The sequence below is a fragment of the Dama dama genome, chromosome 33, assembly GCF_033118175.1.
Source record: "Dama dama isolate Ldn47 chromosome 33, ASM3311817v1, whole genome shotgun sequence".
In the NCBI taxonomy this organism is placed as follows: domain Eukaryota; kingdom Metazoa; phylum Chordata; class Mammalia; order Artiodactyla; family Cervidae; genus Dama; species Dama dama.
Genome location: NC_083713.1, coordinates 10,096,990 through 10,124,932, shown reverse-complemented (window position 1 = coordinate 10,124,932; position 27,943 = coordinate 10,096,990). Strand labels below are relative to the sequence as shown.

General features: G+C 39.5%; 1 pseudogene; it reads left to right on the top strand.

Annotated features, from left to right (window-relative positions):
• Positions 1–6,378: 6,378 nt before the first annotated feature.
• Positions 6,379–6,832, top strand: LOC133051077 (large ribosomal subunit protein uL24-like; annotated as a pseudogene).
• The last annotated feature ends 21,111 nt before the right edge of the window (positions 6,833–27,943 follow it).

Genomic DNA, 27,943 nt, shown 5'->3' with positions numbered 1-27,943 from the left:
GTCATAATAATATCCCAGTTAACAAAACTTCTGCATTTCACTGTCTTTTAGAAATAGTATTAATTCAGGAAAGCTGCAAAATGTGATTTCTCTTCTTCCTTTCTGAAATGGAAACTCCAGCTTATTAATTACAAATTTTTAATACAAAGAATAAGAATTAAGTTATAATTTGGTTTCCTCTTCTTTTCCATTGAAAAAAGAAACTAGACTCAAAGACCTGGTGTTAAAATTATATGTGTGTATTAGATTTTTACAGTTCCCGAATGTGTTTATTGATAACTGAACCGATAAATGAATGACTGTCCCCTTGAATACAAAAAAGTTCAACTTTCTGATTTTTCAGCAGGTATATTTTTACTTTCATATTCATAATGTGTCATTATGTTTATATTTACAGACTTTCTGAGTGGCTCTGGTTGTGTTTTTGTTTGCTCTGTGGCTCGCAGCATTTCTATCGGGTTCCCTCTTGCTCACCCTGGTGCAGTCCCAGGACTGGTGGGTCCTGTGTCTTTGCCTCCTCTCGCAGTTCTGTGAGAGCGTGCATGGGTCTCAGACATTCCACGGGAGTTTTGCACTCAATGGTCTATGACCGCACAGACAGACTCTGTAGCTAGTGATAAGGCCTTGCTAGGGAGTGAGCGTGCTTGCTCTGACACTACTGAAGACTGCCGAAGCCCTTACCCAACACGGGTCCTGTCTCGGTCACACTGAGTCAAAAGTAGCCAAAGAGGAGGAAAGAAATCTCAAAAGGGGTGTGTGTGTGTGTGTGTGTGTCTGTGTGGTGTCTGTGTGTGTGTGTGACTCTGTGTGTGTGTGTCTGTGTGTGTGTATGACTATATGTGTGTGTCTGTGTGTGTGTGACTGTGTATGTGTATGTGGTGTCTGTGTGTGTGTCTGTGTGTGTGTCTCTGTGTGTGTGTGTGACTGTGTGTGTGTCTGTGTGTGTGTGACTGTGTGTGTGACTGTGTGTGTGTCTGTGTGTGTGTCTGTGTGTGTGTGTGACTGTGTGTGTGACTGTGTGTGTCTGTGTGTGTTTAGTCAAGGCAGGGTGTGTGTGTCTGTGTGTGTGTCTGTGTGTGTATGACTGTGTGTGTGTGTCTGTGTGTGTTTAGACAAGGCAGGGTGTGTGTGTGTGTGTGTGTGTCTGTGTGTATGTGTATGACTGTGTGTGTGTGTATGTATGTGTGACTGTGTCTGTGTCTGTGTGTGTGTGACTGTGTGTGTGTCTGTGTGTGTGACTCTGTGTGTGTGACTCTGTGTGTATGTCTGTGTGTGTGTGTGACTGTGTGTGTGTCTGTGTGTGTTTAGGCAACGCAAGGGGTGTGTGTGTCTGTCTGTGTGTCTGTGTGTGTCTGTGTGTGTTTAGGCAAGGCAAGGGGTGTGTGTGTGTGTGTGTGACTGTGTGTGTGTGACTGTGTGTGTGTGTCTGTGTGGTGTCTGTGTGTGTGTGTGACTCTGTGTGTGTGTGTCTGTGTGTGTGTGTGACTGTGTGTGTGACTGTGTGTGCGTCTGTGTGTATGTCTGTGTGTGTGTCTGTGTGTGTGTGTGACTGTGTGTGTGTATGACTGTGTGTCTGTGTGTGTATCTGTGTGTGTGTGTGACTGTGTGTGTCTGTGTGTGTATCTGTGTGTGTGACTGTGTGTGTGTCTGTGTGTGTATCTGTGTGTGTGTGTGACTGTGTGTGTATGACTGTGTGTGTCTGTGTGTGTATCTGTGTGTGTGACTGTGTGTGTGTGACTGTGTGTGTGTCTGTGTGTGTATCTGTGTGTGTGTGACTGTGTGTGTGTGACTGTGTGTGTGTGACTGTGTGTGTGTCTGTGTGTGTATCTGTGTGTGTGTCTGTGACTGTGTGTGTGTATGACTGTGTGTGTGTCTGTGTGTGTATCTGTGTGTGTGACTGTGTGTGTGTGACTGTGTGTGTGTCTGTGTGTGTATCTGTGTGTGTGACTGTGTGTGTGTGACTGTGTGTGTGTCTGTGTGTGTATCTGTGTGTGTGTGACTGTGTGTGTGTGACTGTGTGTGTGTCTGTGTGTGTATCTGTGTGTGTGTGTGTGACTGTGTGTGTGTATGACTGTGTGTGTCTGTGTGTGTATCTGTGTGTGTGACTGTGTGTGTGACTGTGTGTCTGTGTGTGTATCTGTGTGTGTGACTGTGTGTGTGTGACTGTGTGTGTGTCTGTGTGTGTATCTGTGTGTGTGTGACTGTGTGTGTGTGTCTGTGACTGTGTGTGTGTGTGTGTATGACTGTGTGTGTGTGTGACTGTGTGTGTGTGTCTGTGTGTGACTGTGTGTGTGTGACTGTGTGTGTGTGTGTGACTGTGTATGTGTGTCTGTGTGTGTGTGACTGTGTGTGTGTCTGTGTGTGTTTAGGCAAGGGGTGTGTGTGTGTGTGTGTGTCTCTGTGTTTAGGCAAGGCAAGGAGTGTAAATCACTTTATATATATACATATATCCACTCTTTTTGGATTCTATTCCCATATATGTCATTACAGAGTATTGAATAGGGTTCTGAGTGGGTTCTTATTAGTTACCTATTGTATATATAGTAGTGTGTATGTGTCAATTCATATCTCCCAGTTTACTCTCCTCCCATCCCCCTAGGTAACCATAAGTATGTTTTCTACATCTGTGACTCTATTTCCATTTTGTAAGTAAGTTAATTTGTACCATTTTTAAAACTTAGTTTTTGATGCATATTTCATATTCTGGATCATCCAGGTAACCATTTTACATCTTCAGTATCTTCATTTTATACAGTGTATAAAAATACAGCGTCTACAGTGTTATTAAAAAATGTTTACAGCTGAGTTATTTTACTATAATCAAATTGGCTTCAAGTGACATCTAAAGTGATAGATTTTACTTTTATCTATGAGTTCTCAAAAAAATTGTTTTTCCTTGGAAAGGAATCCTATTATTCAAGCATTGAGAACCAGGCTCAAAAATTTCTTTAATCTACTAATAGCAAATAAGCATAGCTACTTAAGTCCTTTGCCCAAATCATTGACTGTTGTTTGGCAAAAGTCTTGTGATTCACTAATTTAGTCCTTTTTACTGGACTTGATGTTGAAGCTGAAACTCCAATACTTTGGCCACCTGATGTGAAGAGCTGACTCATTTGAAAAGACCCTGATGCTGGGGAAGATTGAGGGCAGGAGGAGAAGGGGACGACAGAGGATGAGATGGTTGGATGGCATCACTGACTCAATGGACATGGGTTTGGGTGAACTCTGGGACTTGGTGATGGACAGGGAGGCCTGGCATGCTGCGGTTCATGGGGTTGCAATGAGTCGGACACGACTGAGCGACTGAACTGAACTGAACTGAACTGAACTGACTTGAACTTTCTTCTTGTCTGTGTTGAAGGCACACACAGTGAGACAGCCTGTGGGGAGTCTCAGAGTCTCTGACCTAAGTTATAGCAGTCTCTAGTTGGGCTGTCACATTTCCTGCACCCACATCCTTACTTCTGGTCTAAACCCACACCATCACCCACCTCTCTGGATTAAGAAGGCACAAAATTCCTGCCTGCAGCTACACATTGGTCCCCAGACTTAATGAAGTTACATTTTTTAAATTTACAGATAAGAAAAAACTGAGTGTAAGAGGTTCATTTTTATTATTTTTGATGGCTGATTTTCTTCATGATAGTTTAGTTTACTTTAGAACAAGCTCAGGGTTTCCAGAGCAGATGACAGTATGGATTGAACTGATAAAAACAGATCTTTAGTTTTGAAGTCTTTACTCTCCCTTATTATTGAGTTAATAAGCCTTCCAGTAAACAAACACTTCCCAAGAGAAAATCTTGCAATTCTTGGGGTTTTGTTTTGGGGGGATCTTTGGTAACCATAGACTCAATACAGAGTATGTTTCTGCATATAAAAATTTAATTTTAAATTTAAATTTAATGTTTTAAACCCTTAAAAAAAAAATAACTCCCTCTTTACTCAGGTAGTGTTTTGGATGTGGTGATAGCCATAGAAGAATTCAGTTTTTTTCAAGAGTATTCAGAAAATGTTTTCTCATTTCCTTGAAACTGCCTAAAGCGTTGTTTTTCATAATTCACGGAAGATTGGCTTTCAGAGGCATTCTGTTTCCAAATTCTTCTGTAAATTCCTAGAGAGGAACTCTCTAAAATTATTTATTAATTTATTTGTTCATTTAACATTTCCTGAGCACCTGGTTTGTGCTACAGACCATGCCAAGAACTAGAGACAGAAAAAAAAAATGATGCCTTTTGTCTAAGAGAAAAAATTGAACTTTAGGAACATCAGAACTTTAAGATTATCATATCTGATCTACTCATGAACAGATGGAGAAACTGAGGCCCTGAGAGAGGTTACATGACTTAAATTAGAATTAAATTTTAAAAGTTCATTTGATTTGCAAAGGCAATTTGAATTGAAATACTTTTGAAGCACCAGTACTTTTTTATATTGAGTTAAGAATTTTTTTTAATATTCTAAAATTAACAAATAAGGTCAGTGCTCCATTTCCTGGGTCAATGCCAGAATGGTGCCCTTTGTTCTTGGACCCGGTCCATGGTCTGGCTTGGCAACCAAAAGACCCAGTGACCTGAGTTTGGCAATTAGTGTAGGGGTTTTAGTGTCTACTGACTAAAACTACTTAGGCTTCCCATTTGCTCAATATTGGGGTTAGTTAGCCTTTTGTTACAGAACATTACTACTTCTGTCAAACTCATTTTTTTGATATTTTGAATTTATATTTACATTCTTAAAATTTTAAATGAATAAGTCAGAAGTTTCTAGTAATTTTAACTATAAAAAGTTCTATTTGACTTTCTTATTGGTTTAAAAATAGATACAATCTTGAATTACAGTAAAAACATTGTCATTTAACATGAATGTTCATTAATATGAACATTCTGGCCCCTGCTGGGAACTCTAAGAACTACATCACCTGTACTATTAATTTTTCTAAGGTCATAGGGACTTCAGGTTAAACTTTGAACTCAGTTTTATGTATCTACTCTTTTTTTTGTAACATACAGAAATGTATTGAATAAAACCCATAAATAAGGCATTACTATTAAGACTCAAAATCTGTGTTAAATAATGGACATTTTAACATGTCCATTATTGAGACAAAGAATGTAAATCCACTGTAATACAATAAAATATTCTACCTTAATTTAAAATTAATAAATCATAAATAAATGAATAAATCTACTAACATTTTTCATCTTCACTCAGACTCAGAGGACAAATCCGATGAGAGAACAGGTGAAATTTAAATACTTGATGAAATGTGGTAAAGACCCTACTTAGAATTTCATCTCAACAAATTTATTTAACACTCACTGGTTGTGGCTGGCATTGAGTATACTTATGTACACCATTGCCCTACACCTAAAGAGAAGTGGGTTATAGTTATAAAACAGTACTTGAGCAAGTGCAAAGTTGTGGAATGGAGTATGGACCATGGGACAGACCAGCAGCTTCTTGGTGGAATGGTAGGTACCTGGGACACTTACAGTGCTGAGCAGAGTGTCAGAAGGTGACTAGAAATAAGATTACAAAGCCTCCCCTCTCCAAAACCTGTGAATAAAGGAACGCATTTGCCAGTTAGCACCGATGAGCTCTCAGACTTTGGGGAAATTAGGAAACCTTCGTTTCCTCATCTGCAAAATGGAAATGTTAGTCAAGTTGTGAGGACTACATGAGATAATAATGTAAGTACCAAGAACAGTGCCTGTTGTCAAGTAAGTGCTTGATAAATGTTAAAGTCACTATCACTGTCTAATAAAAATACCAGTAGTACCTAACAGTATGCCTATTACTAATACTAATTTGTGCTAGGAATCTTTTTAAAATTGAAAATGTATAAATTTAACTTTTGTAAAGTGAGGGATGGGTATACATGATATACACAGAGGAAGATCTAAAGCAAAATGACTAGAAAACTAGAGAGAAAAAAATGGGAAAAGATCTGCCAGGCAAATGCTAGCAAAAAAGAAAGTTAGGGTCATGATATTAGTCAGACAGGATGACATTTAAGGCAGAAAGTACAATACAAGATGAAGGGGGAAATTTTATGATGGTAAAGGATCTACAGAAAGGATATACCTTTCATAAATCTTAACAGGATAAATAATAGTAAAAGTACATAAAGAAAAACTGCAGAACTACAAAGAAACATAATCATAAACAAAATAGCGTAGCCTTGCTTTAATTCACTTCCTGGATCAAGACATCAATAGTTAGTAATTTTGAACAGTGAAGTCAATGAAGTTGATGAAGTAGATTTGGTTGATAAAATAATAGATGCAACAGATATCCTGTTAACTGAAAATCAATCTTATTTTTAAAAGCTCATGACTCTTCCCTTCTGTGGCCATCGCTGAAGCTCCAGCGGCCAAAATGAAGTTCAATCCCTTTGTGACTTCTGACCGAAGTAAGAATTGAAAAAGGCATTTCAATGTGCCTTCCCACATTCGCAGGAAAATTATATCTTGTCCTCTTTCTAAAGAGCTAAGACAGAAGTACAGCGTTCGATCCACGCCCATCCGAAAGGATGATGAAGTTCGGGTTGTACGAGGGCACAAAGGGCAGCAAATGGCAAAGTGGTCCAGGTTTACGGGAAGAAATACACATCTACACTGAAGCAGTGCAGCGCGAGAAGGCTGATGACACAGCTGTCCAGGCGGGCATTCACCCCAGCACGGTGGTTATCACCAGGCTAAAACTGGACAAAGACCGCAAAAAGACCCTCCAACGTAAAGCCAAATCTCGCCAAGTAGGAAAGGAAAAGGGCACATATAAGGAAGACACAATTGAGAAGATGCAGGAATAAAGTCATCTTGTCTACAGCTTTCATTAAAAACTGCTAAAATGAAGAAAAATAAATAAAAGCTCATGAAACATTTACAAAATTGACTCTATGTTGGCCTGCACACGTGTGCATGCACACACGCACACACACACACACATACAGATCTCACACACACACACACACACACATCTCTCATCTTGTCTACAGCTTTCATTAAAAACTGCTAAAATGAAGAAAAATAAATAAATAAATAAAAGCTCATGAAACATTTACAAAATTGACTCTATGTTGGCCTGCACGTGTGTGCACACACACACACACACACACACAGATCTCTCTCTCTCTCACACACACACACACACACAGATCTCTCAGTTAATTCCAAAAATTAGAAGTAATCCAGACCACATTCTCTGAAAACCATGCAATTCAACAAAAAAATGAATGATCAAAATAAAAATGAACATCTCCACTACTTGGAAATATGAAAACTATTTAATGCAACCTTGGTTAAAAAAAAAAAAAAAGAAGAAGAAAGAAAGAAAGAAAACTGATACTCCAGAATGCATACAAAACATTAATTAAAACATTATACACCCAAAGCTGTAGAATACAACTTCTGTGTTCAGTAGATGGTCATGGTTTCAAACACAAACACAAGAAAATAGCATACTATTTAAGTTAAAAAAAATAGAAAATGAACTATAAAATAGACTACAAATTAAACCCTAAAAAACAGAAAAGAAATAAAAAGGTAAAATGAGAAACAGCAAGGCAGTAGAATTGATCATATAAATCTATAGCCTGTTTCCTTAAGGAGAAAAATAAATGAATATACTAGGCTGAGTCAGTCAATATTAGAAATTCCAAAGAAGGCACTGATATTCTAAATCAGAAAGGACATCGAGAAGTGACTTACAGACTCTGTGAAAGAGTTAAAGAATTAGAGCATACTGCAAAATTATTATGCAAATAAATTTTAAGACCTATGTGACATTAAGAATATATAGATTGTCTAGAAAAAAAAAAAACACAAGCAAGGAAGAAAATGGAATAATTACCAGAGAGCTACTTTCTGAAAAAAAAAAAACACCAGTTTATAGATGGTTCTTCCAAATCCTTAAATAACATAGAGTATTTTTCAAAATAGTGTTTTTAGATGAGCATTTCTTTATGCTGAAATAGAATAGTATAAAGTCAAACTCATGGGACAAGTATTATTATTTGAAACTTTTGTTACAATGCATGTATTTATGTCAAGTCCCCTTTTAAAGTTATATTTCTTACTCTGGGTCACAATCGAAATAATCTGAAAGCCACTCTTCTAGAATTTTTGGAAAGTAAAGAATAAAAATAATACAGAAAGCTTACAAAAAAATTTAAGCTACCACAATACTGCTAACACCTGTCAGTGAAAGCAAGAAAAAAAAAATTAACCCAAATTTTTAAATCAACTATTAGCAAATAGATTTATGCAGTACACAGAAAAGAACAATATACTGTAACGAAGCCAAGTCTTTCCAGCAGCACAAACATGGTTCAACATCTGAAATTTATTCATATTTTTCAACATATTATTAGGTAGAAAGAGGGAGAAAAGATATGATCATCTTAATTTATTCCTGTGAAACACTTGATAGAATTTAAATAGGAACCCTTTAGTTAGGACAATTCCTTATTTAAAAAAAACCCTTAAGATGGATATTTCCTTGAAGTGATAAACCAGCATTATGCTTAATGGTGAAACACTATACATAGTCTCATTAAAATCAGAAACATGTCAAAGATACCATAACTATTACTTGTTACTTTTCTGAAATTATTAGCCAACACAAATAGACAAGGTAGTGGAATAAGACTTAAGTATAAGACAAGAAAAGGCAGAGTTGTCATTATTTTTGTAGGTAGTATAATTTAATGCCTATAAAATATAATTGAAATATGTATATTAAGCAAATTCAATAAGGTGGCAAGTTACAAAATTAATACATTCTGAAATCCTGGATTTTCTTTATGCAGAAAGTAATCAATTAGAAAACATAATGAACAGAACAGACACCATTCAAAATAACAGCCCAAACTAAGCCAAAACAAGTAAAAACACCTAAGGAGAAGTCAACAAGCATGCAGGCCGGCTTTGCTAGTTCTTAACCCTGACTAGGGTTAGGCTCTTAATATACAACTCCTGTGCTTGACACCAAAACCAGCCAAGCCTTTGGTGTTGGGGCCTAAACATCCGTATTTTTTTAACTGTCTAAAGTCCCTTGGACTGCAAGGAGATCCAACCAGTCCATTCTAAAGGAGATCAGTCCTGGGTGTTCATTGGAAGGACTGATGCTGAAGCTGAAACTCCAATACCTTGGCCACCTGATGCGAAGAGTTGACTCATTGGAAAAGACCCTGATGCTGGGAGGGATTGGGGGCAGGAGGAGAAGGGGACGACAGAGGATGAGATGGCTGAATGGCATAAGTGACTCAATGGACATAAGTTTGAGTAAACTCCGGGAGTTGGTGATGGACAGGGAGGCCTGGAGTGCTGTGATTCATGGGGTCGCAAAGAATCGGACATGACTGAGCGACTGAACTGAACTGAAAGTGATTATTGCTTCCCTTATCGCTCAGTTGGTAAAGAACCCGTCCACAATGCAGGAGACCCCTGTTAGATTCCTGGATTGGGAAGATCCACTGGAGAAGGGATAGACTGCCTACACCAGTATTCTTGGGCTTCCCTTGTGGCTCAACTGGTAAAGAATCCGACTATAATACAGGAGACCTGGGTTCGATCCCTGAGTTGGGAAGATCCCCTGGAGAAGGGGAAGGCTACCCACTCCAGTATCCTGGCCTGGAGAATTCCATGGACTGTATAGTCCATGGGGTCCCAAAGAGTGGGACACGACTGAATGGCTTTCATTTTCACTTTCAAAGTGATTGTAGTGTACAACCAGGGTAAAAAGACACTGCTTCATATGAAGAAAATATTAAAACTCAAATGGAAAGACATACCCTGTTCTTGAATAGGAAGACTCAGTGATTTATAAATGTCATTCTTTTTAGTCTATAAATAGAAAGTAGTTCCATTTAAAACATAAATCAATTGTATAAATGTAACAAATATTTCTGAATAGGTAGGTAAATTTTCATAAGGAAGAGGAATGAGAGGGGACTAGCATTAATGGATATGAAAACATTTTAAGGACAGGTAGTTTAACATAGCATGGTATTTATGGGAAAATAAAAAGAGATGTGAAACAGGAAAAAAGAGAATGAAAAATAGACAGAAGCATGTAAGAAAAATAATGTACATTATTACATTTAATGCATGCATGCTCAGTCATGTCTGACTCTTTATGACCCCATGGACGGTAGCCCACCAGGCACCGCTCTCCATGGAATTTTCCAGGCAAGAATACTGGAATGGGTTGCCATTTCCAACTCCAGGGGATCTTCCCAACCCAGGGATGGAACTCAAATCTCCTGCGTCTCCTGCATTGCAGGCAGATTCTTTACTACTGCGCCACCTGGCAAGCCCCAAGAAAACTACATAAGAGATAAAAAGTGTCATTTGAAGTTAGGCCGTTAAATAGCTGGATTATGTATTGGCGCTGGGACAGATATAGCCAGGTAAAGATCTGGCTACTAGACTATAACCTCCATGAAGACAGGCACACTTTCATATTCATCAGAAATTTAAATCTCAAAAATGAAACAGTATGAGAGTAAAATGTGAGTGGTTTTTAAATACCATGATGTAAATTTTGGATTGGGTATCATAAAGACGAACCATGTATACATTCATGAATTAGTTTGAGGTCTTCTTTGCCATGATGAAATTTAAAATTAACTTGGCCCATTTATCAATCTTTTCTATTGTAGCTTGATAAATGTGCCCAGATTAAAAAATTTAAATTTCAGCATGGTAAAGAAAACAAAGTCATGCACAATACAAAATATTTTCTAATTCTTCTCATGATTATTTCTTTGTTCTTTTAATTATTTACAAGTATGTTGTTTAGTTTCCAAATATTTGAAGATTTTCTAGATGTATTTTTGTTACTGATTTCTAGTTTAATTTCAGTCCTTTTACATTCACTGCAGCTGGTTTTATGGCCCAGCAGATGGTCTATCTGTGTGAATGTTTCAGGAACACTTGAAAAGAAGGTGTATCCTGTTGTTGAGTGTATGATTCAAGGTGTCAATTAGTCGGGTAGGGTTGTTTAAGTTATACATAGCCTTACCTATTTTCTATCTATTTAGTTTATCAGTTACTAGGACAGGAATGTTGAAGTTCTGTCAGTTTTTGCTTCAAGTGTTTTGAAGCTCTGGGCTTCCCAGATGGGTTAACAGTAAAGAATCCACCTGCCTATCCAGGAGATTCAGGTTCGATCCCTAGGTTGGGAAGATACCCTGGAGAACGGAATGCAACTCCAGTCTTCTTGCCCTTAAAATTCCATAAACAGTGCAACCTGGTGGGCTACAAGTCCATGTGGTGGCAAAGAGTCAGACACAACTGAGCGACTAAGCGCACACACACACAGTTGGATGTATACATGCCTACAATTGTTACGTTTTTGTGATGAATTAAATTGGTTATTTTTGTGGTTATGAAATGTCCCTGTGTATATCTGGTAATATTTCCTGTCCTTTAAATCGTCTTTGTCTGGTATTAATATAACACATCAGGTTTCTTAGCCACTGGACTGCCAGGGAATTCCTAACTTCAGGTTCCTTAAGATTATTAGTGTTTGCATGGTATATCTTTTCCCATCCATTTACTTCCAACCTGTCTGGGTCTTTATTTTTAAAGTGGGCTTATTGGGAGTTCCCTGATTGTCTAGTGGTTAGGATTTGGTACTTTGACTCCCATGACCTGAGTTCAATTACTGGGTGGTGAATTGAAATCCTATAAGCCACACAGTGTGGCCAAAAAAAAATAATAATAAGAAGAAAAACATTTAAAAAATAAAATAAAGTGGGTTTCTTGTAGACCAGATATACTTTGGTCTTGCTTTTTTAATCTTGCAACCTCAGCCTTCTGTTGGGAATATTTAGATATTTATATTTAATGCATGCATGCTCAGTCATGTCCAACTCTTTGTGACCACCAGGCACCACTCTCCATGGAATTTTCCAGGCAAGAATACTGGAGTCTGTGTTTCCTACTCCAGGGGATCTTCCAACCCAAGGATCGAACCTGAGTCTTCTGTGTCTCCTGAGTTGCAGAGAGATTCTTTACCACTGCACCACCGGGGAAGCCCTTACATTTACTGCAGCTCTCAGTATGACTTGGTTTTAGTCTAGCATGTTTTACTTGTTTTCTATTTGTCCCACTTGTTATTTTTTTCCCATTTTTCTTCTTTTTCCATCTTCTTTCAAACTGAGTATTTTTTTAGTGCTTTATTCACTGCATCTGACTGTTTCATTTATGTAGTGGTTGCTCTAGAGTTTTAGTATGCATCTCTAACTTATCACAGTCTACTTTCCAGTAATATTTTACTGCTTTTATTTATAATCTAAGAACTTCCTAATAATATGCTTCCATTTCTTCTGTCCCATCCATTGTGCAGTTGCTGTCACACATTTTATCTCTCCCTGGGTTATAAATTTCCTAATACATTGTTTTTATTTTTGCCTTAAACAATTAAGTCCCTATGCGTATATTTATTAATTCCAATGCTCCTCATTCTCTTGTATAGATCAGGATTTCTCACACTCCGCACAACTGAAGCTTCAAGCTGGATAACTGCTGTAGGATGTTGTCCTATACACTGTGGGATGTTTAGCAGCATCCCTGGCTCTCTTTATTAGATGCCAGTAACAACTTTCCCCCCAAGTCATGCTAACCAAAAATGTCTCCAGACACTGCCAGATGTTTCCCCAGGGGACAGAACTATCAACAGTCGAGAACCACTGGTAGAGCTCAAAGTTTCTATGTGAAATCATCTTCCTTCAGCCTAAAAGCGATTCTTGAGCATACAGTTTACTTGAGGATGGTTGGTGAAACTGTCTCTCAGGTTTTGTCTGTCTAAAAAAAGGCATTTTTCACTTTTGTTTCTGAGGGATATTTTCACTGGGTGTAAAATTCTCTGTCCCCATTATTTTCCTGTATTCTAAAGATGCCATTTCATTGTCCTCTACATTGCATTGCTTCTGAGAGACATCGGTGGTAATACGCATCACTGTTCTTGTATTAGCATGCCTTTTTCTTTGACTGCTTTTAAGACTGTTGCTAGTTCTCAGCAGTTTTAATATAATGTGCCTTGATGTGGTTTTCTTTCTGTTAATTCTTCTTGTGCTTGTGGTTCATTTGCTCTTCTGAATTTGGGGCTTTGGCGCTTTCATCAGTTTTGAAAAAGTTTAACCATTATTATTCAAATGTTTTTTCTTCCTTATTCCTTTCTGGGACTGAAATTGCACGTGTATTAATTAGACAATTTGATGTTGTCCCACAGGTCACAGAGGCACAATTAATATTGTTTTTCATTCTCTTTTTCTCTGTGTGCTTCAGTTTTGACAACTTTTTGCTATTTTTCTGGTTCATTGAGTTTTTTTTCTGCAATGTCTAATCTGTTAGTCTCCTCAAATGAGATTTTAATATCAGATATTATATTTCACCCCCCAAAATCCATTTGGTTCCTTTTTATAACTTCCATTTCTTTCCTTATTATGTCCATGATTTTCTTTTAAAGCTTTGAGCATGTTTATAACGACTTTTAAAATCCTTGTCTGCAATGCTCGGGCCTGGTGCACTGGGAAGACCCAGAGGAATCGGGTGGAGAGGGAGGTGGGAGGGGGGATCGGGATGGGGAATACGTGTAAATCTATGGCTGATTCATATCAATGTATGACAAAACCCACTGAAATGTTGTGAAGTAATTAGCCTCCAACTAATAAAAAAAAAAAAAAGAGAGAGAGAGAGAGAAAATAAATAAATAAATAAAATCCTTGTCTGCAAATTCCATCATCAGTGTCTTTCTCTGTGTCTATTATATTGACTGTTATTTTTTCTCTTTGAGTCACATTTTCTTGCTCATTTGTATATTTGCTATTTTTTATTAGGTGTATGGAATTGTAAATGCTGTGTTATAGAGGGTCTAAATTGTCTTTCTGTAATGAGTGTTGAAGTTGGTTTAGACAGATAAGTTACTTGTAGATCAACTTGATGTTTTTGAGGCTGATTTTCAGGCTTGCTAGGATGTGTATGCTGCTGCTGCTGCTAAGTAACTTCAGTTGTGTCCAACCCTGTGCGACCCCATAGACAGCAGCCCATCAGGCTCCCCTATCCCTGGGATTCTCCAGGCAAGAACACTGGAGTGGGTTGCCATTTCCTTCTCCAATGCATGAAAGTGAGAAGTGAAACTGAAGTCACTCAGTCATGTCTGACTCTTTGCAACCCCATGGACTGCAGCCTACCAGGCTCTTCCATCCATGGGACTTTCCAGGCAAGAGTACTGGAGTGGGGTGCCATAGCCTTAGACCTAGTTTAATCTAACTAGGAACATACAAACTTTCTGAGGTCATTTAATGTCCTGGATATTCAGCAAGTCTTTCTCTCTGGCTAATCAGAACTTGGAGCCCTCTGTGACCTTGAAGAAGTACTCAACTTACAGTTCCCTGGTTATTCTTTGCCTGGCCCATGAAGTTTTACTCTATTCGCTTGCAGCCTGTTTCAGTTTCAAGGGGACCCCATGCAGATTTCTGGAGTCTTCCTTTGAATAGCTCCCTCCTCTCCAGCACTCCACCCCATAATATCCAGTGCCCTTGACCTCCCCACTTCTGGTCTCTGTTTCCCCAGCTTAGCAAGATTATTGTACTCTGCTTGGCTTTCACTTCTCTGCATTGTGATCCAAAATGTTTGTCCAGGGCAATTCTATGGATCAATCGTTTCCCTTCTCTTAGAGACCTGTCTTATTCTGTCTGTGTCTACTCATTCCATGAGGTCAATATCACCCTGATACCAAAACCATAGAAAGATACACAAAAAAAGAGAACTACAGGCCAATATCACTGATAAACATAGATGCAAAAATCCTCAACAAAATACTATTAACAGCAATCCAAATGCAACAATACATGAAAAGATTATACACTACGGTCAAGTGGGGTTCATCGCAAGGATGCAAGGATTTTTTGGTATCCACAAATCAATCAATGTGATACATCACATCAACAAATTAAAGAATAAACCCATAGGATCATCTCAACAGATACTAAAAAAGCTTTTGACAAAATTCAGCACCCATTTATATTTATTCTGTCCATATTCAGTTTCTGAAAGAGTTGTGGTTTTTTGTACTTTATCCTGTTTTCTAATTGTTTACAGCAGGAAGGCAAGTACAGTACCAGATAACAACTGTGACCAGGGATAGAAGTCCCTGGGAAGACAAATATTACAAAGAGGGAGATGAAATACTTATGAGAGTGAAAAGACTACATTTCTCTTACCTTCAGTTACCCTTAAGAATAAGAAAAAAAGTTAACAACCCAGTAGGAAAATAACAAAAGAGAAATACAGATTTCTAATAAATCTGAAAAAATGTTCAACATCACTCACAAGTAAGAATATCATTAAAATATCAGTGAAATACCATTTCTCATTTGAGTGGTAGAATAAGCATTAGAAAATAGGCCCCTCTTTCCTTCTTAGTAGGAGTGTAAATTTTACTTTTTATCCACTCTGTAGAGCATTTTGGCATTCTCTTTCAAAATTTTAAATATGCCAGGCACTTTGACCTGCAAATCTGTTTTCTAGAATTTTCCCCCGAGGTCAACATGTACAAAGTATTAAAAATATTTGTGGAGTTTATGATATTGAAACATTGAAAATACCCTACTTGTCCAATAATTAGAAATAAATTAAACTAAATTGATTTTAGTATATCCAGGTAAATCTAGGTGTACGAAGTGACATAGAAAGATGAATATCACATGCTAAGTAGAAAAAGCAAATTTTAGAACAGATTTTATAACCATGAAAAAAAGAAAAGTTACATTTAATATGTATGTATGGTTTCTCCATAGGTATTTCATTCAATCCTATGACTTTAGTATCAAATATTTGCTGATGTTTTCTCCAGACTCATATTCAACAGACTACGTTAATCCCTTTTGGATAGTTAATACAAATTTCTAATTTAACGTGGCTAGTTACTCATCCTCTCCTCCCCACTCAGACCTCTCATTTTCAATACATGGTACCATCATTCAACCACTTACTCATGTCAAACATCTGGGACTCAAGGAAATTTTCTTAATAAGTTCCCAGCTCCATGCTGTTCACTGCAATAAAGGAATCAGAAAGCTGGAAGGTTAATAGAGTATTTTCTGGTTGCGGGATAATAAAATAGCTACCACTCCTTTTTTGGTAGCAATAAATTAGTCACTGTATCAGACACTTCATATGTGTTATCTCATTTAATCCTCACTCAATCTGTAAAGCAAGTGTTATTTCTCCATTTTATGACTGGAGTTTAAGTTTTCAGGTGATAACGCTTTAGTGTAAAATGAGGGGTGTATATGTGTTAGCGTGTTTATTGTATAAATCCTCTCATGTTTCTCTTTGTTGCAGCCCGTATTACAGTGACCGGGTACTGTAGATATCCTGAGAACTCCGGTTTGGTCCGTAGGTAGGTGCCAGTGGAAGTACGTCAGGCGCTTCCTGTGAGGTATTCATTCTCACAGCTGATGTGTGCAGCTAGGCCTCGGATCTCACCCTTAACCAGGTCAGACTCTGCGATGCAGGATTCACTCTTCCTTAGTTATATGAAAGTTGTCCTTCCCCGGTTATATAAAGATGTTAGCTGGCTTTATGTGTAGAAAGATGCCATTTTTAAAATAAATATATTCAACATGACATTATTTAGTCAGAATAATTGCAAACGAGTTTTGAAAATTAATTGCCTCAGATGCTGTGCTAAATACCAGTAACAAAAAAAAAAGTAATAAATACATGATGCCCCTGATGACCTCACATTCCAGTGGGGGAGACAGACTTGTAAACAGATATGTTAAAGTAGAAGGTGGTAAGTGCCCTTCTGAAGACTGAGCAAAGAGCTGTCAGTGCAAAAGCCCAGACGGCTCTGCCTCAGGGAATCAAGAGGTTTAACAGAATAGGTGACATTTGAGCTAGATCTTGAAGGATGGGCAAGGGTTTGCCAGATGAATGAGATGATCTCTATATAAAGTGCCTAGGACAGGGCCAGGCAGTTGGGAGGACCCAGTAAATGTTAACGTCCAGCTCCATCAGAAAAGTGTCCCAGGCAGAGGACACAGGTCAATTCAATTCAAGGAACACTTATTGAGTACCTTGAATACGTCAGGCACTGTTCCAGATTTCTTGGCCCTTTGTGCCAGGCACATCCTGTGAAGGCAAATAATTACACAAGGGTCTGGTGTGAGCCACGTCCAGGTCTCCTATTTATAGACTTTGCTCTCAAGATGGAGCGGGGATGTTTGTTTTAACACTGCTGACACATTCCATCCTGATGCAACCCCCTACGGCAGCACTGACAGCTCTGAGACCGAAGTGGCTAAAGACTATTCTGGACTCACTTTCATGATGGCAGTCGTGACGTCTAGCCTGGCTCCCCGCTGCGTTCTGGCCCACTTTGGTCTGCACTTGGGTCAGGTACCAGCCGCCTCTCTTCTCAGAGCATGGATGGAAGACTCCAGATGCCTGCATTTCTCGTCCCAGCTCATCGACCCAGTGGGCTCCACCTGTACTCTCTTCAATAAGCCCCTTTATCATACTCAATCATCAAATCTTTATGCTTTTATTCTGAAGCACAGTATGGAATAGTATAGAATAAATAGAACCCACACTGTCCTTTGAATTTGTTATACCAAACAAAAAAACCTGTACATTTCCACATCTAAAACATAATATTTCTAAATAGAAGGAATATTCTATAACTGTTTTCAATGACTGTTTTACTAACATAGATTATGAACAATAGGAAGAATATGCCAGGTTTTTCACAAACATTTATTTAATTATCACAATTCTATGAGATAGGAATTACTGTAACTGTTACACAAACTAAGAAACAAAGCCACAGAATATTTAACTTACAAAAATCTAAAAATACTAACACTGGAATTTGAAATCAGGTCTATCTAACTACAACCCCACTTTCTTTTCATTATAGCACTGTCCAGTTTTAATGCTAACATTTATTGTATTTCTACTACTTGCCAGACACGGTATGAGATGCTCAAATACATTGTCTGTAACCAGCATGAATTTTTTTAATATGACGCTAGGTACCTTGCTAAAACAGCCAGCATATTATAGCTCTCAAATTCAAGCCTAGGTCTGATACTCAAACACCAGTGGTTCTCAACCCTGGGAATATACTGGAATCATATGTGGGACTTTGGGAAAAAAAAAAAAAAAAGCCCTGCCCGCATAGAGCCTAATTTAGTTGGTTGGTCTGGAGGACAGCCCAGATGATTTTAAAGTGCTGTCGGCTTTGAGACCATAGCTCTCAAAAGTGAATAAAAAGCTTTAAGGCAAGGCATGCTTTCATTTATCAGGATACATCAGCGGAAAATGTGGACTATTTTTAAAGTGACTGTATTTTCTAGAAAGTACTAAAGTACATAGAGGAAGGAAGGTGGTCTTCGGAGGAAGAGAGTGCTAAGTCACTTTAGTTGTGTCTGACTCTTTGTGACACCATGGACTGTAGCCAGGCAGGGTCCTCTGTCCATGAAATTCTCCAGGCAAGAATACTGGCGTGGGTTGAAAACTTAGTTTGATACTCTTGCTGAGTGACCTTGGCAAAGTTATTTTGTCAGGTACTGATTCTGAAAGAAGTAAAAGGTGTCTTTGAGGAAAGGATTCTATCTTGGAACATATGGAGTGAATGCCGCTTCTGGCGGCCTGGTGGGGAGGGTGCAGTCTGCGCGTAGTGCCCTGAGAAGGCCCTTTCTGCCCCCCACGCCCACCGCCACATGCTCCCCAAGCCAGCAGGGGTGATTCCTGGACTGTCAGACCACATGGAGTCACTGAGAGGTGACCAGGACAGGGGGATTCCCCTTTGGCCTCAGATGCCAGAGTTGGTCTGTATGCTTAGGTGAGATGGAACGCGTAAGAATATTTTCAATGTCTTATAGTAGATGTGAGGTATGTTTTATAATAGAAACATTGTCTGGATAGTAATTAGGCTTCCTGATTATTCACTTAGAGCTTATTTATAATTTTGCCAGAAATAGACTGTTTTATATACAAACAGTAACTTTTAGGGTTCAATAGTCTTTGAAGAATGTGTATAAAAAGGACCATCATTTATAACATTGTTTCAATGAAAACTATGGGGGGACTCAAGAAACTTCTTCTTTCCTCTCTCACTCAGCTTAACAAATATAAAGGGAATGGAGCAGCTCAAAGAATGCTGTTTGTTTTCCAGAGTGTAGGAGAACTCTTTTAGCTACCAATTATAAGATCACAACATATTTGAGGTCAGGGCCCATTTCTTTCCTTCATATTCCCTTCTTCCCTAGCAGCCTAGCACATAATATGAGCATATAGTGGACATTAACATGTACATAGGTCACATTTGAAATCAGTAGTGATCTGGGAGTGGAAAACAAGACACTAGTAGTGAAAAAACCCGCCTGCAATGCAGGAAACATAAGAAATGGAGGTTCGATCCCTGGGTCAGGGAGATCCTCTGGAGGAGGGCATGGCAACCCACTCCAGCATTCTTGCCTAGAGAATCCCATGGGCAGAGGAGCCTCATGGGCCCTGGTCCATGGGGCCACACAGAGTCACACACTACAGAAACGAGTTAGCATGCACACACAGTGGCTGTTACAGTAAAATTATCGAGCTGGAAATTATGCAAGCTGTGGGGTGTGGTTCTGATTGCACTAGAAAGCTTACCTAAATGACAAAGTCAGAAATTTACATTTTTAATTCAGGGCACTGTCAGAATCAGAAACTTTCCTTGACTACCTAAAAAAATGTCTAATTTCTTGAACCAGTGGGGTTGAAGTATCCAAAAAACAAACCAAAGTTTGATTCTGCAGCTTTGTGCATTGCAATGCAGGCTTTTGAGGCATTAATTAGGAGAGTGGGATCCTGAGACTGGAAATGCTTGGGTAGCTTCTAATGAATCCAACTGCCTTGAATCCCCAAATCCCACTGAGTCTTAGGTACATGTGTGCCCATTCGTGTCTGACTCCTTGCAACCCCATGGACTATAGCCCACTAGGCTACATGGAATTTTCCAGGCAAGAAATACTGAAATGGGTTGCCATCCTCCAGGGGATCTTCAAGACCCACGGATCTTGCGTCTCTTGCGTCCCCTGCGTCGACAGGTGATTCTTTACCACTTGCACCACCTTGCCAGAAGCAATCCTTTCTCCTCTGTCTGATAATCTTAGCGTCTCTGCCTGATACCCTGTTTTATTTATTTATTTATATGCCCTACCTTGTGGCATGTGGGATCTTAGTTCTGCTACCAGGGATTAAACCTGCAACACTTGCATTGGAACTGCTGAGTCTTTTGTGTATGTGTGTATGTGGTGAAGGAAGGTACAGCATTTATTGACAGGTTGCCAGGTACCTGGTGGAAGCACTAAGTCTTCCACTAGGAAGTGGTGGAAGTGGAAGCGCTGAGTCTTAACCACTGGACCACTGGGGAAGTCCCACGATAACCTGTTTTAGTATCATCTAAGATAGCTGATTTGTCAGAGGATAAGGCATCTCCTCAAAGTCAAACCCACTGCTTCTCTTTGCTTCCAGACACAAGCCTATTCCATAATTAGATTCAGATACTGAAGACCTCAGAGAAGAAAATGAAAAGGAAAAAAAAAGAAAATATACATGATGATTACAGTCCTTATTTCTACACAGTTTATGGGTTGTCGTTGGTATTCGCAACTCCCTTCTTCTACAACCTTTCAACTGTTCTCTTTGTCTTCAGATAATACTTTCGCTAGTTGTAATTGTCAGTTAGAGTAGCCTAAACTTCCACCCCTGAAAAAAGCTGAACCATTCATGATTCCTGCTTGGCTACGGTTGCTCTAATCCTTCAGAGATGTTACATGGATCTGGGAGTACTAAGAGTTGCCCAAAAAAACCCCTAGGCTTCTAGACACCATCTTCCCTCCCTGTGCAGTGTAGTACTAACCCTGATCTTATCTTCTAATTATGATCAAGTTCCCCAGTCAGTATAGCAGTCAGGGCCCTTCTTTGCTTGCTGGTTCAGTGGCATGAAGAACTCAAGTGGCTATGTGGTGGTCTCAGGTCCTATTCTGTGAAACCCTTCTGGGGTTTCCAAGAGGAAGTATTCCTCTCTTGGAAGCTATGAGTGTGACGTTGAGATGAGATGAGAGTTACGTGATTGGGTCACTAGCAATTATAATGAAGGGACCACTGTTCATTATAATTTTGTGTTATATATTCTGGTTCTGGGAGAAATAGCATTATATATTGGTTGCTGGCTCAGAGAATTCAGTATAGCTTGTGGGGCAACTCCACAGCCCCACATGAGGCAATAGACATGTGTTGTTCATAGATCATTCCACCATTCTATCAAGGCAGCTTCTCCCTCTGGACATGAAACCATGTCTTCAATTCTTGTTCTTTTAACGGAGTTCCTTAGTCAAAATTTTTATGGGGTAAAAATTTAGGGTTAGGGTTTACTAAAAGTTTACTAAACTTTCTGTGTAGGACACAAATATCCTCGGTCTGCCCACTCTGAGAGGCCCATCCGCATAGGTCTTCTTCAGACCTCCTTTTAATCAGTGTGCTAATCCTTTCCTTCAAGCCCCTGCCTCGTTGGTCAAATAGCACTTGCCCGTGAACTGATGTAGGTCTCCATTTCTGTCTGTCTCTCTGCAAGCAGAGCAGACAGTCAGATTTTCATATCCCTGTCATGAAGTCTTCTATCTGGAGGTCTTGCCACCTTCCTCAGGGGCAACCTCAGGCTGCGTGGTGTGAAAGCAATAAACCTCCAAAACCTTTCTAGTCTAAGTGGGACAGACTTCCATCTCGTTCTCATTGCCTACGTCCCTCCTCTTCCTTCCTTCTTCAAGGGTTCCTGGCATAATCTTTTCTATAAAAGATAAGAGGAAATTTTTAAATCTCAGATAGCTTAAGTTCCTCCTGTGCAAAAAATTCCACCCGCAAAAAAAAAAAAAAAAAGAGAGAGAGAGAGAAAAGAATCTGGCTACCTGCTTGAATAATAGTTGGAGAGGAAAAAAATTACAAAGAAAATGATAAAAATAATATCTCAGAAATTATCCTATGCAAAATTCTTTCTGTTTTCCAAATCTCTTTCAAATACTTCATCTTATTTGAACCTCACTAAATACCATGAGTGACAGAACTGAACTGAAACTCTGTAAAGTAAATATAGCCAATATTGTATTCATTTAAACATCACAGAACCAAAAACATGGAAGAAGAACAGTGGCTTTGCCAAAATTTTCATGGCTACCTATGAATATAAGCAGGGACCGGGATCTTGCCTCCCTGGTACAGTGACAGGAGAAGTGCACAAATCCTGGGGTCATCCTGTGTCTTGGGAACTCTGATCTATGGATTGGAGAAGGAGAGATGTTGAGTGAAGGGAGAAAGATGAAGAAGCAGAGCACTCAGGAACGGGTGACCCCAGGGCCCTGAGTGGAAGGGAAGAATTAGAGTCAGGCTTTCCAGAAAATCCTGATATAAGAACAATCCCCATGTGTGTTATTTCCCTTTCGTCCTTTTCCTTAATATAGTGTCAGGAGATTTTTACAGGTGGACAGTGGGGAAGGGCATAAAAAGCATACTCAAGCCCAAAGAAATATTTTAAAAGGATCAAAACAGCAGAGGTAGGGAACATAGGTAACTCAGTGAAGGACAGAAATTAACATTCCGAAAATACACTGAATTCTGATATGACATTGTATAAACTCATAAAGGCCAAAGAGGAAAGAAAGGAAAATCAATGTCATGTTAGTGTGGATTAGAAATTTGTCTTTTCAGCGAAATTGAGTCTTCACTAACCAAATCAACTAAATAGTTTATTTAGTTTTTTTTGTTTCTTTTTTTTTCATTTATTTTTATTAGTTGGAGGCTAATTACTTTACAATATTGTAGTGGTTTTTGCCATATATTGACATGAATCAGCCATGGATTTACATGTGTTCCCCATCCCCATCCCCCTTCCCGCCTCACTCTCCATCCCATCTCTCTGGGTCTTCCCAGTGCACCAGCCCTGAGCACCCATCTCATGCATCCAACCTGGGCTGGTGATCTGTTTCACCCTTGATAGTATACTTGTTTCAATGCTATTCTCTCAGAACATCCCACCCTCGCCTTCTCCCACAGAGTCTAAAAGTCTGTTCTGTATTTCTGTGTCTCTTTTTCTGTTTTGCATATAGGGTTATCGTTACCATCTTTCTAAATTCCATCTAAATGCGTTAGTATACTGTATTGGTCTTTATCTTTCTGGCTTACTTCACTCTGTATAATGGGCTCCAGTTTCATCCATCTCATTAGAACTGGTTCAAATGAATTCTTTTTAACGGCTGTGTAATTTTCCATGGTGTATATGTACCACAGCTTCCTTATCCATTCGTCTGCTGATGGGCATCTAGGTTGCTTCCATGTCCTGGCTATTATAAACAGTGCTGTGATGAACATTGGGGTGCACGTGTCTCTTTCAGATCTGGTTTCCTCGGTGTGTATGCCCAGCAGTGGGATTGCTGGGTCATACGGCAGTTCTATTTCCAGTTTTTAAAGGAATCTCCACACTGTTCTCCATAGTGGCTGTACTAGTTTGCATTCCCACCAACAGTGTAAGAGGGTTCCCTTTTCTCCACACCCTCTCCAGCATTTATTGCTTGTAGACTTTTCGATAGCAGCCATTCTGACTGGCACGTAATGGTACCTCATTGAGGTTTTGATTTGCATTTCTCTGATAATGAGTGATGTTGAGCATCTTTTCATTTGTTTGTTAGCCATCTGTATGTCTTCTTTGGAAAAATGTCTGTTTAGATCTTTGGCCCATTTTTTGATTGGGTCATTTATTTTTCTGGAATTGAGCTTCAGGAGTTGCTTGTATATTTTTGAGATTAATCCTTTGTCTGTTTCTTCATTTGCTATTATTTTCTCCTATTCTGAAGGCTGTCTTTGCACCTTGCTTATAGTTTCCTTTGTTGTGCAAAAGCTTTTAAGTTTCATTAGGTCCCATTTGTTTATTTTTGTTTTTATTTCCAATATTCTGGGAGGTTGGTCATAGAGGATCTTGCTGTGATTTATGTCTAAAGAGTTTATTTTAAAATAAGTTTAATTCCTGATATGTTGCTTGGCCTCTTCATTTTGTGTGTTACAGATACTTTTCTTTGTTGTGACACAAAACTCCACCTGTATAAACAGGCCCACAAACTGGGCAGATGTCTTTTTTTCCCTGGTAATCCCAGTTCTGTGTACTCTGTGGTCTAAAGACCTGTTTCATCTGTTATGAAATAATGAGGGGATGCTAAATGCTCTCTAAGCCTCTACCCAACTTTCAAACTCAATTACTCTGTAGAAGTCGTAATTATCTTTACATAGGCCCTGACTTGAGCTCTTGTTTAAAAATAAAAACGTAGGCTCCAGCAGGGGTCGCTATAGTCCCATCAAGCCCTAAGTCTGACTCTTTCCTGTAACTGACTGTGCATCACCCCTACCGTGTGTCTGGGTGTCCTGTTTGAGACCACACAGACCTATCTGCACCCAGCTGTTACCTGAAGGGTATTTTCTTGTTCTGTTTCTTTTACTTTATTTTGTTTATTTATTTTTCCAGTCACAGGTGATCATTCACCTCCATTGACTTGGAGGTTTTTCAGAAGAATTTAATTAGCTATGTCATATTTTTCACCTCTTAAAATTGTGGTAAATTTAAAATAGTGTGTATTTCTTTTAAAATATAACATTATATTAAAACACAAAACAACATTCAATCTTTCTTTCTTAATCTATGAACACCTAAAAAAAAAAAAAAAAGGCTTCAGTTCCTCTAGAACACATCCTTCCTTGAGAATTCTAGAATTCTGTTAATTGCTTATACTTCCCCATAGCTACTTTGCTTTTCATATAAAATGACAAGTTTATATATATCCAAGAGTTGGGTAAGGATTTCAAAGACAGCTCTAATTTCCAATAACCCTGTCCATTGTCAAATTATACCATATGTTTTTGTTCTGAAGATATTGTGACTGTACATATCATGCAGACAGCTGGAGATCACTGTGCCTGTGATGCTGAAAGGAAGACATCCTGCAACGTCAGTGTTACTCCCAAAAAGTTGTGGGACTCCTCAGAGTCCTCAGTTTGGGGATTAAGTCCTGAGTCTTAAATCCTAAACCTTGGGACTCTTTAGAGCTATGATTCAATTTAGGACTACTCTGAAGAGGTTCTGTCTGCCCTAAACCCTTTCCCCAAACTCCTTGTGCTTTGCAAAACCTGACATTGTCTCCATTGCACCAGGAACCAGAGAGCTGACTTATTCAGTGAAGCTCTGTATCTCTGGTCCTTTGGCACAATGCATATGGCACCCCATCAAGACACTGCTTAGCCCAAAATAGTTCTTATAAATGTAAGTGAATGGTAGACACATTTCAGCTCATCTTCCATTTCCCTTCTTATACATACCTGCCTCCCCCCGGAGAAAGATTGATATCACCCATCTCAGGGGCTGCTGCCATTTCCAATAGTATTATTTTAAAGTCCTAGTCTAGCAGATAACTGGGTTTATTTTTATTTGTTAATAAGGAAGGACTCAACGGACACGAGTTAGAGTAAACTCCAGGAGTCAGTGATGGACAGGGAGGCCTGGCGTGCTGCAGTCCATGGGTTCACAAAGAGTCGGACACGACTGAGCGACTGAACTGATCCGAACTGAAGTAAGGAAAGCCTCCCACAGTGAATCAGGGTGGCCTGGTGACTCATATGGCAAAAGTCTGTGATCTCTGTGACAAGGTCATAGGAAGAATTCTTCTGCCTGGGTCTCCTGGGTTGCTTCCTGTGGGAGTAGCCAGCTGCCATCCCTCAAGGAGGGCTGTAGAGAGGAAGTGAAGTCCCCTGTCGGCAGCCAGCACCAGTGTGCCAACCGCATTAGCGAGCCATCTTGGAAGCAGTTCTTCCCAAGTGAGCAGAACCCACCCTCCTTGCTAGGCTTCTGCAGGGCAGCTTCTTTCCTCCACTTGTTTATGTCTCAAGCCACCACCTTGGTTCTATTGCCTAATTCTAACCTATGTGAATAGAATTTCACTTGTATTGGGCTTACTGCTAGAAGCAGAAGAAAACACAGAAGAAAGGCTATGTTATCACTTTTCATTTTCAAGACTATTTCTCTATTTGTGAAGTTTATGCTCTTCTGGATCCCGCATCTACAGAAACCTCAAACCATAGAAAAGTTTATCAGTAGTACAGATAGGCATGTGCTAAGGTGCTCAGTCATGTCAGACTCTTTGCGACCCCATGGACTGTAGCCCACCAGGCTCCTCTGTCCATGGAATTCTCCAGGCAAGAATACTGGAGTGGGTAGCCATTCCTTTCTCCAGGGGATCTTCCTGACCCAGGGGTCGAACCTGCATCTCCTACATTGCAGGCCAATCCTTTACCTTCTGGAACCACCAGGGAAGCCACCGCAAACATGAATATGAGGGCAAAAGATGACTGTTTACAGCTTTTAAAAGTCATTAACTACTAACCTAAAGTAATTATAATACATGTGGCAAGAATCAGAAAATAAACATTCTCGGATGCCTTACAGCATAGTTCGGGGGAAATATGTACCCTTGAGCCTTGCAATGCAGGAGACCCAGGTTCAATTCCAGGGTGAGAAAGATCCCGTGGAGAAGGAAATGGCAACCCACTCCAGTATTCTTGCCAGGAGAATCCCATGGACAGAGGAGCCTGGCAGGCTACACTCCATGGGGTTGCAAGAGTCGGACACGACGTAGTGACTAAACTACCACCACCACCCTCGGCCCCAGAGTTTTGTAAACTATTGTCTGGGACACAATAATGTTTTGTTTTCGTGTCTTCATTTCTTCATCCATAATTTCACTCTATTTGAGGGTCATGTGATCTCTTCATGTTCATTCAGTCTTTCGTGGAATAGTTTCCCATAGTCTTGGTGTTAAATTTGACTCTGTGCGTAATTGTTAAAATGTTATATATAGATTTCAAACACAGCTGTTGGTGTGTTTTCACTTCGGGAATTCCCTGGCTTGGTAACCTGACCACAGGAACTGATGGAAGAAGGTGGGGCACAGCTGGAGGTGGTGGGAGAGGAAGGCAGTCTTCTCACGCACTCAACTCCGGGTTGGGCCGGGAATGGCCTGCCCTCTTTCCGTCCTCCCCTGTCTCGTGACCAGGCACTCACTGCAGCTACTGACGTAGCAGCTCCCTGAATGAGGACAAGGGCCTTGCTTTCTCTAAGGTTCCACACTCCTGCCAAGAACTTCCGTCTTCTCACGGCCATGAACAGGGTGAGCTCCTGCACTACTTTAGTTTGACCTCAGTGGGTGTTAGAGCTGGAAAGTAAGATGAATGGGCCTAAGCAATTGGTAGACATATATGCACTCACCTATAGGGGTTTTCTAGGACATCATTTTCAGAGACATATATTTTTAAAGGTGTTAACAAAGGGGATGCAACTGCTTTGGGGGTGTTTAACAATAGCCTTTTATGTGCTAGAAGTTTTACATATTATTTTTAATCTTTTCCACAATCCTATGAGTTTGGTACTATTACTGCCATTTTGTAGATAAGAAAATTGGGCTTCTGAAAGTTAAGTCATTGGCTTAAACTCACAGAGCTGCAGAGTGCCAGAACCATGGTTTCAACCCAAAACTATCTGAATATCAGATCTCCCACTCTTTCCAGGCTGCCTAAGTGTTGTCTCAAAGCAGGCCCAGGGAGGGGAATTACAAGCTTGCAGTGTTTGTTCTTATGTTTCTGGCTGTATGTGCAGGATTACTTCATTTTTTATTTTGAACTATGTTTTCCAGCAATCAAAGGATTGATTACAGGATGTTTTCCTGCCAGCAAAGTCTATTGAGCTGAATCACAAACATTGCCTTTCCTTCTGTCACTATTCATAATTTATTCATGGATCACTGGTTCCTTATTAGCAGTATATCTGCTGTGTATTTTGAATGATTCTTTCAAGG